At 41.1% G+C, this 15,324-nt stretch overlaps 1 protein-coding gene across 3 annotated transcripts in view; it reads right to left on the reverse strand.

Annotated features, from left to right (window-relative positions):
• Window positions 1–15,324, reverse strand: part of RBMS1 (RNA binding motif single stranded interacting protein 1) — a 138,913-nt gene that overhangs the window by 95,823 nt on the left and 27,766 nt on the right. The gene's annotated exons all lie outside the window — the stretch shown is intronic.

Here is a 15,324-nt window from a genome sequence, read left to right on the forward strand (position 1 = left end):
GACAATTTATTTCAGGGAGTAATTCACAGAGTTATTTACTAATTGTTCTATACTGAGTGTCATGGGCTGGCAGCAGCACAAATCATAGTGGGAAAATATTTCATTGCATCATAATTAAAGTGTATATTTATTTAGGTAAATAGATTCTTAAAGTTGTTTCCAACACATTCCCTCAAGTTGGATTCAAGCTATCCATCACCATATTTCACAGCCCTGTTTGCCAGCACCGATGGACATAAATCAAGGACATAAAATGAGAGCCTGGCCTGGACAGTGGGAGCTTTACCAGTGGGTCCCAGGCCTCACAGAGAATGAAATCATTTACATTGTGCTTAACGAACGTCTCACAGCATGTAATTCCTCAGGGATGCTGAAAAAGTGGAAACCTGTTCTGTTCCTCCTTCTTGCTCTGAGCTCCGCGGCCTCCAGCCCTCTGTGCAGTCCTTTGGTTCCTTTGCTTGATGGTTCACATCAGCCACCCAACAGAAATCTTTCCTCTTTTCAGCCACAACAGTGAGCTGAGCTGGGCCACAGAGCTGTCTGACAGGGCCACCACAAGGTGCACAGCAGGTGATAAGGGATGGTGTGCTTCCTTTCATCCATGGACCTGTACTCAGAGCATTTTTCACTGGCAAACAGCTTTTCAACATGACATTTGCAGTCAGATTCCCCAAACTGGAGGTTATTGTCACAACCAGACTCAGCTGCATTGCATGGATGGGCTGCACAGAGTCGGGTGAGAGAGTCTAGATAACACAGGAATTAGGCTGAACTCTTGCCCTCAGCTTGAACATTCTTTGAAGTTCTTCCCTGCCTTGGCAGCTCCTTCCCCTATCTTCCCCTATTACAGCCCCTGTTGGAGGCTCTGCAAAGCCAAGATTTTCTCAGTTCTGGGGTCTTCAAAAGGAATTTTGCACTGAGCTCCCCCAGGACCGGAACCCCACAGCATTCCAGTGCCTGTGGTTCACCTTACCGTGTGGGTTCCTGAGCAGAGCCACACGCCTGTGGGGTTGAGTGCTGGGAAACTCCCAGCAGAATGTGCTCAACAGGGCTTCAAGACAAAAAGGATTTCAGCAAATGGTTGCAGGGGCCTTCTAGGATGAGATCCTGGGAGGAAGCGGATGTTCTAGTGAGAGATAGATTTGGATAACTTTCTCTATGTATATTAACATGAAGCCATGTGAACACGCACTCTTGCATATATGTTACAGTTTTGTTGTTGTTGTCTTTCCATCACAACCACCAAATCTTCCCACTTCAGAACCTTATCCAGCTGGCCTTGATGTAATCCAGTAGTGCTTGAATGAAGACAACTGAGTACTGTCACAATATTGCTCTCAGCCCTAAGACAGACGATTCTCCCCTCTCTGTTCTAAGCATCATTGAGAAATTTCATGAGAATATTTGTTTGCATAATTACAGATTGAGCTTTGCAGTATTTCTCACAGTCATCTGCCAGATATATTATTTAACTCAACTGGCCAAAACCTAGGCCAAAATACCATCCAAACGTATTTGGTAAAGCACAGACAAAAAGATGTTTTGACAGACAGATGGATTTGGGATACGTGCAGATAGGATGACTGCAGAACACAGACACGTACTCTCAAAGAGAGGAGAGGCTAATGACTTTGAAGGGCAAACATACTTGCTTCTTATACCTTCATTGTAATCAGTTACTCTACAGCAGACAGTCTCATTACTATAAATTGCAACTAGAGGCATTTTTGCCTTGCAAAGGAATTCATACAAACGTGTCAGATCATGTCAGCCGAGATGTTATATAAATCACATTCTACACCAAGTGAAAAAATACATTCTGCATCCAAGAAATTCTAGACTGTTTTACAAGTAGAGCCCACTGTTTCACAACTCAAGAAGTTTTATCAGAATTACCGACATCATTTAAAAGGTACAAAAAGAAAGCTGAAACTCTAAATACGTCTAAATGCTCGCGTTGTAATCCCCTTGGTCATTACATTGCCAGAAAGTTGCTAAATCATTCCACAGAAGGGTTGTTCCTAACCCTGCTTCAGACCATTTAAAAATACATACAACTTATACCCTTGTATGTATGCAACCAGGAAAAAAAGGAGCTTTCTTACATACAAATGCACTGACAGGAGGTGAGCGTAATGAAAAGTCTTTATGTTATTTTCCTAATTTCAAGAAAGTGGCAAGCTCCACACACCAGTTGCCCTACTAATTTATTTATTTATTTATTTATTTATTTATTTTTGCCACAATGAGGACTTTAGCTTCTTTTATCTAGTTCAATACTCAGTAATTTGACAAAGACTAAACCCTTTTTCCTAGTGAAGATGTACAGTGTGGTGGCTCATGTCAGTGAATCGTGCAAGTCCATGGTTTTGCAGGAGCTGGGCCAGAATGAAAAGATGCCAGAGCTGAATGAATCCCCTGGTGACTGCATTCCATGGGCCACCCGCTGGCTAGACTGGTACATTTCACCAAGTCACTCTCATTCACACAATGGAACAGAAAAGAAGGAGAAGCTAAAACTTTGAGATATAAGCGACTAAAACTGCAAAACAACGTCCAATCTGATTCTTCAGTTCTGTGAATTCACAACAGTTTTTAATGAATAAATAAATAAGCAAATAAATAAATGCATTCTGTATCAAAAGGCAACATTTGATCATGTGTCCATCTGAGTAGAAAGACACAAAGTAACTCTTGCTAAGCTCCCTTAGTGCAGTTTTTACCCAGTCATTGTAGAATACTGCAAAAATCAGTTCATTTTCCAAAGAGTTCAGGTTAAGTCTTTGGAATGCCATCAGTTTAGACAACCTTTAATTTTTTTCTTAACAAAACAAAAGATCGTCTCAAATTAATGGAAAGGTTAATTTTAGAATGCATTACCATAACATTTCCATTTCAAATAATACATGATATCATACTCTATAGTCTCTACTATGTATTTTAGATTCCATGGTTACAGTTGGTTTAATTGCCTGAAGTTGTCTAATCAGTGATGCTTTATTATGTCTGGCTGATAACACTCAGGAATTGATGTCAGAACACCAGAGCTGCTCTGTGGCAGTGCAGAGCCACCCGGCAGTGTGCCACACAGCAACCACCAGCTCCTTGCTGGCTGCTGGAAACAGTTCTGTGATCCCTGTCTACAGATCTCAGCTGCTTCTGGACTATTGCACTGCTTCTTGCTCCTATCAAGAACTGTAAACTATAAAATAAACACTCTGAAAAGGAAAATATATATATATATATTTTTTTTTTTTTTAAAAAAAAAAAAAGGTCATGCTTTTTCATGCTGAGAAACCCCAGGCTTCAGATGACGCATAGAACTTAATGCTATTTACTGTACTACTGTAATCATTCGGTAGCTGATCGAACCAATAAACTCACAATTTGGCAGGGTAGGTACAGGTCAGAGGGAGCGGATGTGAGCTCCTGGCTTTTCAGACTCTCATTCAGCTGTCCCTTTGGGAGCAGACCCCATCCACAAGGTGTCTGCTCCAGCACAGGCCCCTCTGCCGTGTTCCTTATTTCCCAGCAGACAGTATGGCACTGCCTCTCTGTGCTCAGCTCCTCCTGGAGTTATGCTATGGAGGGGAAAAATAAACTGATACAGTTTAAGTCTAGACCAAGAAATAGATTTTATAAATTGGTTTCCCAGTTCTTCTGTAGAGCTCAAGGACCCTGGCTAGACCTGGCCTCTGAGACAGGAACCTTGAAATCACTCCCACTTCTGAGAGCTGCACTGTTCGGGTGCAGCCTGGCTGCAAAGCCCTGACCAGAGTCAAAACTGAAAGCAAGCAGCTACTCAGAGCCTTAAGCAGCAGAACATAAAATATTTCAGTTCCAAGAGACATCTTCAAACACTGAATGTCCTTAGTTTGGTCTTGAGATCTCAATTACACTTGCAAATGAAATCATCTTTGTTTAAAGCCATACTTCAGAGAAAGACACTGCAATGTATTATATGGTTGGAAACAAATTAACAAAGCTCCGCAAAGAGCAGAAAAATGTTATTTATCCATCTGAGTTTATCTGAGTATCAGCAGTTTAAGAGGCACAGTGGAGATGCTGCACATTTAACAAAAAGCTTAAGTCCACAAATTTCCTCACGTGCATGGCAAATCTTTCTTTAAAGGCTGAAATCATGGTTACAGTAACTTCCTATTCAGTCATTTCCTTAATTAAACCATTGAACTTTAATGTGAAATACAGCCATTACCAAACCAGAAAGGAATCTGAACAATAACAATCCACTCAAATGGGCAGCGCAATAACCAAAAGTGATGTAAAGAACACTGGCTGATACTTTTTGGTCTGAATCAATTACGCTGAGATACTAAATCAATTCCCCAAGATACTAAATCAAGTTTTAGGAAACACAGTATTAGATCAAAAACACACTGGCCACACTGATGTTGTGCAGTGAAAAATCAACACAAATATGCTCTCCTTGGTAAAGTGTTGATTTTTGTTTTTTTTCTCCAAGTTTTTTTTTTTTTTTTTTTTTTTTTTTTTTTTTTTTTTTTTTTTTTTTTTTTTTTAAGGCAATGCTCTCAGTCCAGCAATACATATGCTACAGTGTAGCCCCAAACATCTGGACTGCTCCACAACTGAAGATTATTCAGGGTGAGACTTATCTTGGGCACTTTGTCTTCTTTCTACTCCAATATCACAGTCATCAGTGGTGCCCAAAAAGCATCCAAATGCACTGAATGCCTTCATTTTAAGCAAGCTCTTTCCAAGACAGTCCCTGCTATCCCACTGTTCCCTGCATCCCATAAAGACTTTAGCACCAAAAAGCTGCCACCCCCAAGGACATGGCCTAGCAACACTCATTAGAGGCAGGGCCTGCTCCTTTATTGGTGCCAGAAGCCCACCATGCTCAGGACTGCCGATAACTGCTAGCCTTCAACAGCACAGCACAGGATGGGTGCTGGGAGCATGGGGAAAGACTGCAGGTACTGTTCCATTTCTGTGAATATAAATCCTACACAAGCAGCAGAAATGCATCCTGTGTGCTTATACCTAGTCTGTATTGCCAAGTGGTCCCATAGGGCACAAATCATGGGACCAGAGCATCAGGCTGTGATGCTATCACTCTTTTTTGTCAGGCATACAGTAATCATTCTGCATGTTGTTAGTCACCCGGACAGCTCACATTTGTGGGTGAGGTCACGCTTGTTGCAAGGAAGGACATCATCTGCTGTTTGTGCAGTTTTAGGGTGCTGAGGCAGAGTCATCCTGAAGACATAAGGCTGCCAGACAACCAAGCCAGCAGCACCTTTGTTTTTGAGGGATTAGTAGGCCATTAAAGATAAGAGTTTAAAAAAGTTGGGTGAATGCTATCAAAATTCTAGTGCCTACTATTTAGAATATCTAACCCCATCAGGCACGTTTTAGCTGCTTGGAGCTGACAGATCCAGCAGGGCCTTTAGCATGCACCACGCCTGCCTGCTCAGTTAAGCTCACATTTCAAACAGGGCTGAGACGCAAATAAGCATTAAGATTAAACCTTGCTGCAAAGGCTGAGAGCCACTATGATGGGCATACCACACCACAGCCTACAGGTCTTCCAGGTATTTCCATACTTCCAAGAACTAAAAATAATAATCAAACAAAACCTCAGAGTTAAGAGACTATTTCCAAGAAGACAATGACTTGTTTAGGCTGTGAAGTAAGGCACAATGACGTTCTCTCCTCTGTTTTAAACAGGGCTCTTCCAAATGTTTCTTCTAGCTGATTTTACTCTGTTACTTAAAAATAAGTAAATAACATTCAGAAATATAAATATTTAAAAGGTCTTTAACAGCAGTATTTTGAAGTATGTGTTGTTGGCAGTTTGAACCAGCTCCCAGACAGAGGGATTTTTCTCTTCCATGTATTCAACAGGAATGGTATCACGTTGCTAACAACACAGCCATCTGATTTACGCTCGGCAACCCAAGTGGACAGCTACTGAGATAGCTGGATTCTTCTGTGGGTTGAAGAAAACTGGACAGGTGACACAGAGCACTGGGTGTCCAGGCTAGGGCCTGCTGATTGCTCTAGCTGGCTGCACTAGCACACCAAGGCAGTCTCCCCAGCTCGGCCAGTAAAGCATCATGTGGAAGTGGGCTGAGCCCTGGCGCACTGCAGGATGGTGCCTCTGCATGGGGAACACCCCTCAGCAGGGATTTCAGATAAACACAAATCTTATGTTCACAGGTATAAATCCAAAGTGATGACTTCTGGGTCTACTTTACACATCTGATGTGGAATGAATATCTGTGCTTCTAGATGTTTGTAAAGCACCAGAAGTATCAATGGGATGGTTTAAGTAATAACAGCCACAGTAAGATTGTGAAAATCATATGGACTAGACAAGTCCTTAATTCTGCTGGATGATACCATGCTAACTGCCTATATCTGTGACATTCAGTAACATGGTATTGTAACACTACATTTACTTCACAAACTATTAAGATAAATACTTTTCAGTAACAGTTTATTGAAACAAACAAACAAACAAACAAACCCGCTCTTGTGTAACAATCCTGTTAAACAAACAGACTGACACAGAGAAGCTGAGACTTTGTTTATAATGAAGATACTTTATTAAAGAGAAACTAAATCTCCTGCTAGGCTGGATCTCCAAACTGAATGGGTTTTTCAGGTGATGGAGCATTGTGCTAGGTCCCAGCCTGATTACTTCCTGCAGGGATGGTTTTGTCATTGTGCCACCACCCCTCCCCAGCGACTCCTAAACAACCCAGGGTCACCGTGTCCTCTCTTTAATTAGTATCTCACTGCTTGAGGGAGGGGAGAATGTCAAGGAAAGAAAGAATGAGAAGACACTGTAAACAAAGGTCCTCGGGGGCATCTTAACAATTTGGACAAGGAATGGAAAAAATGCTCCATTCTTTTGTTGGCAGTAAAAGGGGGGGGGGGGGGGGATGGTTGTTGTGGGCAGAATTTCAGTTTTAGTTGTATGAATTTGGATAAAAGGAGAAATTGTGCAAAAAAAACCACATTTTGTTCTCAAGACGGCTTTATGATCCATCAGATGAGTATATAAACTACATTTTACAAGAATGCCAACCAAAAACATGGTTCTCCAACCAGAAAGCAGCTGAAATCCTATGGCCTGTTCATGTAAGAGCCATAACTGAGCCAAAGTGGAGTGAAAGCGACTGTTTTTGTTAAAACTTCCAATGTTTGGGGAGCTTTCATTTGTTTCTTTGTTTTTTTTGTTTTTTGGTTTTTGGTTTGTTTTTTGTTTGTTTGTTTGTTTCTTTGTTTTTTGTAGAAAAGCATTTCAGCTGGAATGGGTGGCTACTCATTTCATTACTGCAATTTACACTTGTATTTTCCAGGGAAAACTACAGATAATCTACAAAAGAAGTAAAATAGCACATGAAGCAATAAGAACCCCACCTCTTTTTGCTAGACAATAAACTTGCCCTGGCAGTTCCCTGGACTAACAAATGAGAAAATAGCAAACATTACTGAACTTAAAGACCATCCTTATCAAATAGGACAACTTGTGCATATGAGCATATGGTTTAAGAGTTAAAAACATACCTTTTAAACTTTTCTTTACTTGGGTGCATAGAGATCTAAGTTCCAGGTAAAGCAAGACTGCAAGAACCACCAGAGCGCACCCATGACTGACTCCACTACTTAGCACCTATCAGGATTTAAACATTCTGTTCCTCTGTTTGAAATGTAAATACTACTTTGCAGCTGGAGTTTGGTGGGTTGTATTTCTCAGGTTTGTGTTTGAGCCCTGGATCAGGAAGTCTGAAGAATGACAGAATTATGGCAAGAACTCCAATGTGTAGCAAGAAGCCTTTTGTTTTGTTGTGCTCCCATACCCTGAGCAGGCGAGACACCACAAGGTGGGTTTCAGATTCATGGGTGTAAGCCTGGCTGTGAGCTGACTGTTATTTGGTGGTTTATAGTCTGCACCACATGAGAGACACTTACCAGTACCCAGCTAGCACAGTTTCTACCTTTGGACTGCATTCAAGTATATCCAGGATCTCACATTTCATTTTAAACATCTAAAAATGCAGAAACCTCTCATCTCTTCTATGTAATACTGTAGTGTTACTCTAAAGAACACACCGGCTTTTAATGATTGATTGATTGATTTTAAATAAAACACATGTCATCCTTAAATCCCTTTTTCTAAATTTAGTTCCATGATGTTCATGACCAGACCTGGGGGGATGCCAAATGCTGAGGGCAGGTAGTGCCATTCGTCATGCCCTACCTCCTTGCCATGCCTACCTCATGCAGTCACCACAGAAAATTCTTCTTTAAAAAGAAAGCAAAAACAAACAAACTAGCAAACCCAGCAAACAAATGCACTCTCTGGTTGAGGGGAAGTAAAAAGCGTATTTGAAAAGTATAAATTTTAGCTGCAAAAACATTGACATTGATTAAAGATTTCCATAGTGAACAATTTACAAGAAATTACCTCAGCAGGGTGAATGGATTTGGTTTCATAATCACAAAGTTCCCTAACTCCACGGTATTATATTCCAAGCAGGCTTGTATATTAAGTTTAATTTCACTTTTTTCAGGAAGTGATTTTACTCAAGATTGAACACAGCTGTTAGCAGAGTTCACTGTTCCAGAAATGCTTCTACGCAAACTGGGGGGGCGGGGAGAGAAGAAGAAAAATGCTCCATGAGGTGTAGATTCACATTCTGACTCTAAAAGTACAGAACGCATCAGAGAAGACAAGCTCCATCTTCAGAAAAATATTCCTGAAGAAATAAAGTCTTCAAATATTTAAAGAATGGGAGAGAAGTCTGGGTAATGTGTTTCATGACTTACAGGAGTTGCTCAATCTTCTCTGACAGCAGAGCTAGAATACTCACTGGCTTTAAGAAAAGAAATGGTGGTAAATACACTGCCTCTCATTTTGTTCCAAGCATTAGTATTAAAAACCCATTTACGGGGGCTCATTTCATGTACTATTTCATCTTGATTCTGTTCTTTTAATATGCACAGCAACGCATGCTGGCATACAGAGCAGGGCCTCTGCAGAGGAAACGCTGCCAGCTAGAAACACAGGATGTAATCGAGACCACAAGAGACACATACTCAGTTATAAATGTAACTATGCTGGAGGTATGGGAAAGAAAAAAAAAAAGTCCTATTTTTCACTGCCAGCTTTAATTGTTTCAGTGACATTCTCCTGCTCTCATTTTGTGCCAGTATAATGAAAAGAAAAATAATCAAACTTAATTACATTTGCAGCTAAGATAACTCCAGGATGCAGCACGCAGCAGGGCAGCTCCCTTCTCCTCACAGCAGTCCTCGTTTGCTTTACACACCTCTCTCGAGGAGCCCCACTCCTTATTAAATGCTGTCAGCAGCAGCATGGCATTCTCTGCTCAAACTAGGCCCAAATGCACAACATAAAATGCTATTAAAAGCCAGTCAGTGGAAAAAGAGAAAAAATAAAAATAAAAACATAAAAAGTAGTGGTTAATTCAAATTTAAGAAGAAATGTAAACTAAGAATCAAACTTCCCATCGGCACCCATATCCCAAACTACAGTTTGTGATAAGACAGCTGGGAAGTAAAGCAGAGAAAAACGGAACAAAAGCTTTTGGTTTGCAGCAAAAGCAATTGGTTTATTTTCTGCTGCAAAACGTCTTCCCTAACGCCACGAAGTGCAAATGAGGTTTCTAAAACGCTTTAGGTTTTGGTCTCAAACAGCATTCACCACCACACGGCCTAAGACGTTCCAAACGGGCTTCCACGCGAGCACGCCGAGTCGCGGCGCCCAGTGGCACGGCCCCAGCCCTTCGCGTGGCACCGCCAGGAGGCAGCGCGGCGAACAGCACGGCACTGAGCGGCCCCGCCGCGCTTCCTGCTCCCGCCCCAGCACCGCCCCGGGGGGACCCAGCCGGATTTGCAGCGCGGCACCCCCAGAAGCGCGCAGCGACAGCCGCGAGCAGCTCAGCTGGACTCCGAGCATACGCTCCGCGTTGCAGAGGAGCCACGCGGCGGCTGCGCTGTACGCGGCGCGGAACTTCGAGAACTTGGGGGGCCGGCATCCATCTTGTCCGCACGGCACAGCGCCGGGGGCAGCGCCGCCCGCTAGAGGGAGCCCGCCGTTCCCCGGGATGGCAGAATAAGTCCATTCAATGAGGGAAACTGAATTTTGACTTATCCCGAAAGTTTGCTGCGATGTATTTGGAGCACCTCGCCACGCGCCCACAGCCTCTGCTGCTGCCAGCGGTCTCCGTGACTCATCGCAGTATATAAAGGCACCCGGAAGGTTGGAGGCTATCACCGTTACGCAGTATTTATATAAACTCACTGGTTCGTAACACTCTTAAAAATAGCATAGAAGTCAGAACTGTCCCTGAAATATTTTCTATACGCATATACTTAGTCTCAGCAGACCCACGTGCATGCACACACGTACAGATGCAGCCCACGAGCACCCTCTGTTCAGCCCTCGCAGGGCTCCTGACAGATGCGCTGGAGCAGGGATTAAATCTCGGTTTAGCTGAAGGCAGTGGGTATTTTACCTCTGAACCCGATGGCAACTAACAGCTCTGGATGCACTTCTCAAAACCACGGCCTCCAGGGCGTCACACGCATGTGGTAATGAGGCGTCTCCTGGGACAGCCCATCAGCCACGGAAGCAGCTGGAGACAGATACAGCGCTTGGATGTGTTTGTTGGTTAATTTCCATCTATCCAAAATGCTCTCCAGAACCTTCACAGAGTGGGTTTTGTGCAGACGAGCTGTTTATTGCCTTCATCAAGTGAACCAACAGCGGAAGGACCAGTCCCAGCTTTCCCCATTAGAGGCTTCTCCTTTGGAAACATTTGCTCTAAGGGAGAGCAAAGTACTTTGCACAAAAGCTGGAGATACGTGGTTGAGCAATTAAACAGTGCTGTTTGCCACAACAGCATCATATGCATTTTGATCCTACACTATAGGCTTTTATTTCAGCATCCACTAAAATCCAGTTATTACCCACCTCCTTGAAACATTAATAACAAATTGCTGATATACTCGGAACGTGGCTTATCATTTCAATCATTTGTTACCCACAGTTACAGTTTGCTATTCCTCAGATTCTACTTGTTTACTAATTTTGAACTTTCTTTCAACCTAAGGTCTACAGTACAAATATGTAGGTATTCAAAGTTCACACAAAGCAGAGGTGAAAACAACCAGCTAAAGGTTTGCCCTTAAGGACATAAGGACTCTCAGTGTAAGGGGGCCTAGTGATTAATAGACCACACTGGGATGCAGGGAGCTATGCAGTTTCTGTTCTACTCCTACCACTGTGTGATTCCTCCACTGTGCATTCATTCCCCCGCAGCAAAATACACATACAGTCCTGGGATCTTACTTTAAAGCTATTCTGGGCCTACCAATAAAAAACAAGGTATATTAGCACAATATTAGAACTATGCTTGTTCTTTATCTACTGTTACTTTCACATTCATATTTCAACGTTTAAAAAACTGTTTTTGCATACAACTTGAGCAATATTTTTCTACCCTTGAAATTTAAATAAGATTTGATATCCTGCAACTTTTTATTTGCTCCAATATTATCAAACTGACTTTAAAGCAGTTCTCTCCATACACTTGTAGGGTGCAAAAGCGCTGACAGTTTTGCCCATGTATCACAAAACCTGTTTGGAATCTCAATGCTTGCACCAATCTTTTCTAAGTAGTTGATCAATACAATATTCAGGAAATCCAATTTGGTTCTTTTTCTCCACCCTGCAATGCTTTTGATCCCTTCATAATGTGGAAAGGGAATTAGAATACTTAGGGTCATTCAAAAACACTGCTATTAAAGGAAATAAAATCTATCTGAAATAAATGAAACAATTGCACCACATAGTCAGTTGACTAGCACTGATTTAGGCAGGGTCAAGAAAGCCACTAGGTGGAATGATGTTTCAATTCTTGATTTGACCTCAAGTCTTGATACTTTTATTATTTAAATGAACTGGCAGGCCACTGCAAATGTTATAAAATAGATAATGCTTACAGGAAATATGGAAAATGGAAATACAGACAGACATCAGACAGGAAGCTTTGCATTTGCTGCCTGCAAATGTACCCGATGGGAACCAGATCTTATGTAAGCTTCAGATTGTCAAATATATATATCTCTCCGGACAAATTGTATTGACAGGCCAGTCTTGCAACAGGAAAGCTGATCCCAGCCTAGAAGCAGATCAGGGCAAACAGGGAATTACATCGTTGCAGCGTAGCAGAAATCTGGATTTATTTCTCTGAAGGATCTAAAGAGTTTTAACTAAAAGGAAGGTGTAGGAATTGCAGTGGTCTAGGAGGCACCCCTGCTGCTACACTTTCTACTGCCTTCGGCACTCTTGGACCAATATTTTACCTTGATTATTTGCAGGCTACTTAAGATATCCATTACTGGAAAACTAATGACTAACAGGTAGTCTGGGATGAGGGATATCTGGGACTTTACTCATTGCTCCCCATGCTCCAGGTGGTCATTTATTCTGGTGTCAGGAGACTATTGAAGATATGACTTAGATTTATATGAAAACTGTGGATAAGACACCTTATGACCACTCTTTTTTTCACTACAAGTAATTCAATGTGGAGTAGGGTAATTAAGAATCACAGTCCCTGTCTGTCTGATTTAGGGACACACAGGAAAGCCCGGATTATCAGCATGAGTCTGAGCTTGTTGTTTGATTTCTTTGGGCATCAGCTTTTTTTGCCCATGGGGACATGGCCATGCTCCTTCAGAGCAGACATTTCGCTTAAACAGACTTTGAAAAATGAACCTGAAGATGACTTTTAACCCACGTTCTACATTTCAAACTTACTCATTAAAAAAAAAATCAAAAAAAAAAAAATCATTAAACAGTACTTATTTAAAGTTGTATATCATAAAAAAAGAACTAAGTGCCTCAATCCAGATTAAATTTCTTATAGAAGATCCCTTTCCTTTTTATAAATACCGAATTGAGTTGGACACATCACACGCTTTATGAAAATGAACTAAAATAAAACTACTGAGCTTCACATACCATTTTCAAATCCAGCAGAATGAAGGGAAAAGGAACAAAATGCTATTTACTAATTTCAACTGAGTGTTTTCATTTATTTAAAAATAATAGGAATGAGGCTAATAGTAACTTCGAAATCTGAGCACATTGAGGTAATGGTGAGGTCTGCTTTCACATACTACAAGAGTGGTCCTAAGCATTACATTACAGACATTTATCTGTAGAAGGTGGCATACACATCATGTGCCATCCCTACTTCTGCTCTTGAAGTTCCAATCACTGTACTTGAGCATAATGTTTCTTCTTACAAATGGAGCTTCCAAAAATGAACTACATTGCTTTCTCTAACTAAATGTAGTAGCATTATTTTCTCCAGGGTAAAAGGAGGTCTGGCCTGGGAGGTGGTAGAGCTGAGCCCGCCACTATTTCTAATCAAGACACTCAGAGGCACAAAGCACTGTGTTTCTCTTTGTCGTTTGGTTGTTATTTTTAACCCAAGTTACTAAATTTCCTTCCCCCCCCCCCCCCCCCCCCTTTTCAGAGTTATATCAATAGATAAAACCAATCCTGGAGATAAAATGAACAACTCCACAGTATCGCTTTGTTCCAAATTCAGACAGAAGTTCAGAGCATAAAATAATGCTGACTCTCTTGATCTATGTATAGATTTCTCACTCACTTAGTCATAAAGAGCAGAAGTCAGGTCAGAGAGGAGGAGAATTATGGAAATAGTTCAATACTGACTTGGAAATGGTGGCTGAACAGCAGAGACGGATTGGATTTAAAATGTTATCCTGCAGTGGCTGCTATCCTAGACAGCTTTAGGCTGCATTTGTCTGCTCTTTAAGAAGATGGTGTCTCCAGCTGCAAAATGCACATCTTTCCTGAGACATGTAAAGAACTTATCCCCACATAAGCAAAAACTATGACTTGAACCCATATGAAAAGAAGAAATGTGGATTAGCTATCAATTCTTCTTCCATTTTGCCCCTTTTAGCCTGTGATTTTGCCAACAGTGGGGAGCAGAGTGCAGGGATCACTCTTAGGGAGGAAGAGACTGTCGCTGGAGTCAGGCACAAGGTATTTCCTGAATTTATTATTTTCAAGTACAAAGTTTTGAAAGCCTGTTTCAGACAGCAATTTGTTTCCTCTATGTTTGAAATGTCAGATCTCACCATGCAGCTAAAAGTTGTGCTTTACAGAAGTCGTGCTTTTGTGTAGCACACAAGAACATAAGTGCATAAACATTTTAGAATAATTAGAATATGTTATAGTTCCATATGGGAATATGGTATTTCCATAACACATGTTAATGAACAAGATATGTTGTCACTTCATTATAAAACACCCATTAATTCTTACTCAGTTTTCACAGTGTTTAAAATAACAATCCAAGGTTTCATCTTTCCACAAGAGATGGCCCAAAGAAAGAATGACTCTTTTGGTTAATTGATTTCCAGTCTAACTTACTGAGCATACTTTTCTCTTACACTTAAGTTACTAACAGGATTTATTTAACATTTTTCACTCTTAAAGAACTGAGCAGATAATGAACCTCTCAACTCTATTAATATGATTGGTATTTATTATTACTGATCACTGCTATTACCAAGCTGTTCATTTACAGATGGTAGAACATCTGTAACCATTTTAGGTGGCCATCCTCAAGAGTAAACAGAAGACAGCAAGCTTTGAAACTTTTCCCCATTTGTGCATTAGTGTTTAAATGCCTGTTCATTAACTCAGCATGAAGTTGAATACTTGGTGTCTTAACTCCTTCACAATTAAATCTTTTGTTCATTAATGCCATGTTCAACCTCACCAACAGTGGCCAACAGATAAATGTCATCTAGTCTTAGGCTTCCCAGCCTAAATAAAGAATAAGTAGCAGCTTAAGTAGCAGCAAAAGGATGAGTATGCAATTCTTCTCCTTTTTTAAACTCCCTGCTGAGAGTACCAGGAAGGGTGACAGCTGAGGCAGTGGCCTGTGTAACTACAAGGAGTGCAAAAGGAGACCGGCTTCTCATTTCACATTACCAACACAAAGACCTTGAATGCTGGCAACTTTGTTCACATCCTACAACCCATGACTTTATACAGTAATGTGATGTTGGAAATCAGACGTATTTTGGTGAAATAAATTAAAAAAAATAATAATTAAAAAAATCAATAGAAAATGGAATGTAGACATATCAATATACATCAATATATATATAAATTATACTCTCATTCTAAGATCTGAAGCATTATAAATATATAAAGCAAAGACATAGAGGAGCAGGCCACAGAGGCAGAAGATG

Source organism: Excalfactoria chinensis, chromosome 7 (assembly GCF_039878825.1).
Source record: "Excalfactoria chinensis isolate bCotChi1 chromosome 7, bCotChi1.hap2, whole genome shotgun sequence".
NCBI classification, from domain to species: domain Eukaryota; kingdom Metazoa; phylum Chordata; class Aves; order Galliformes; family Phasianidae; genus Excalfactoria; species Excalfactoria chinensis.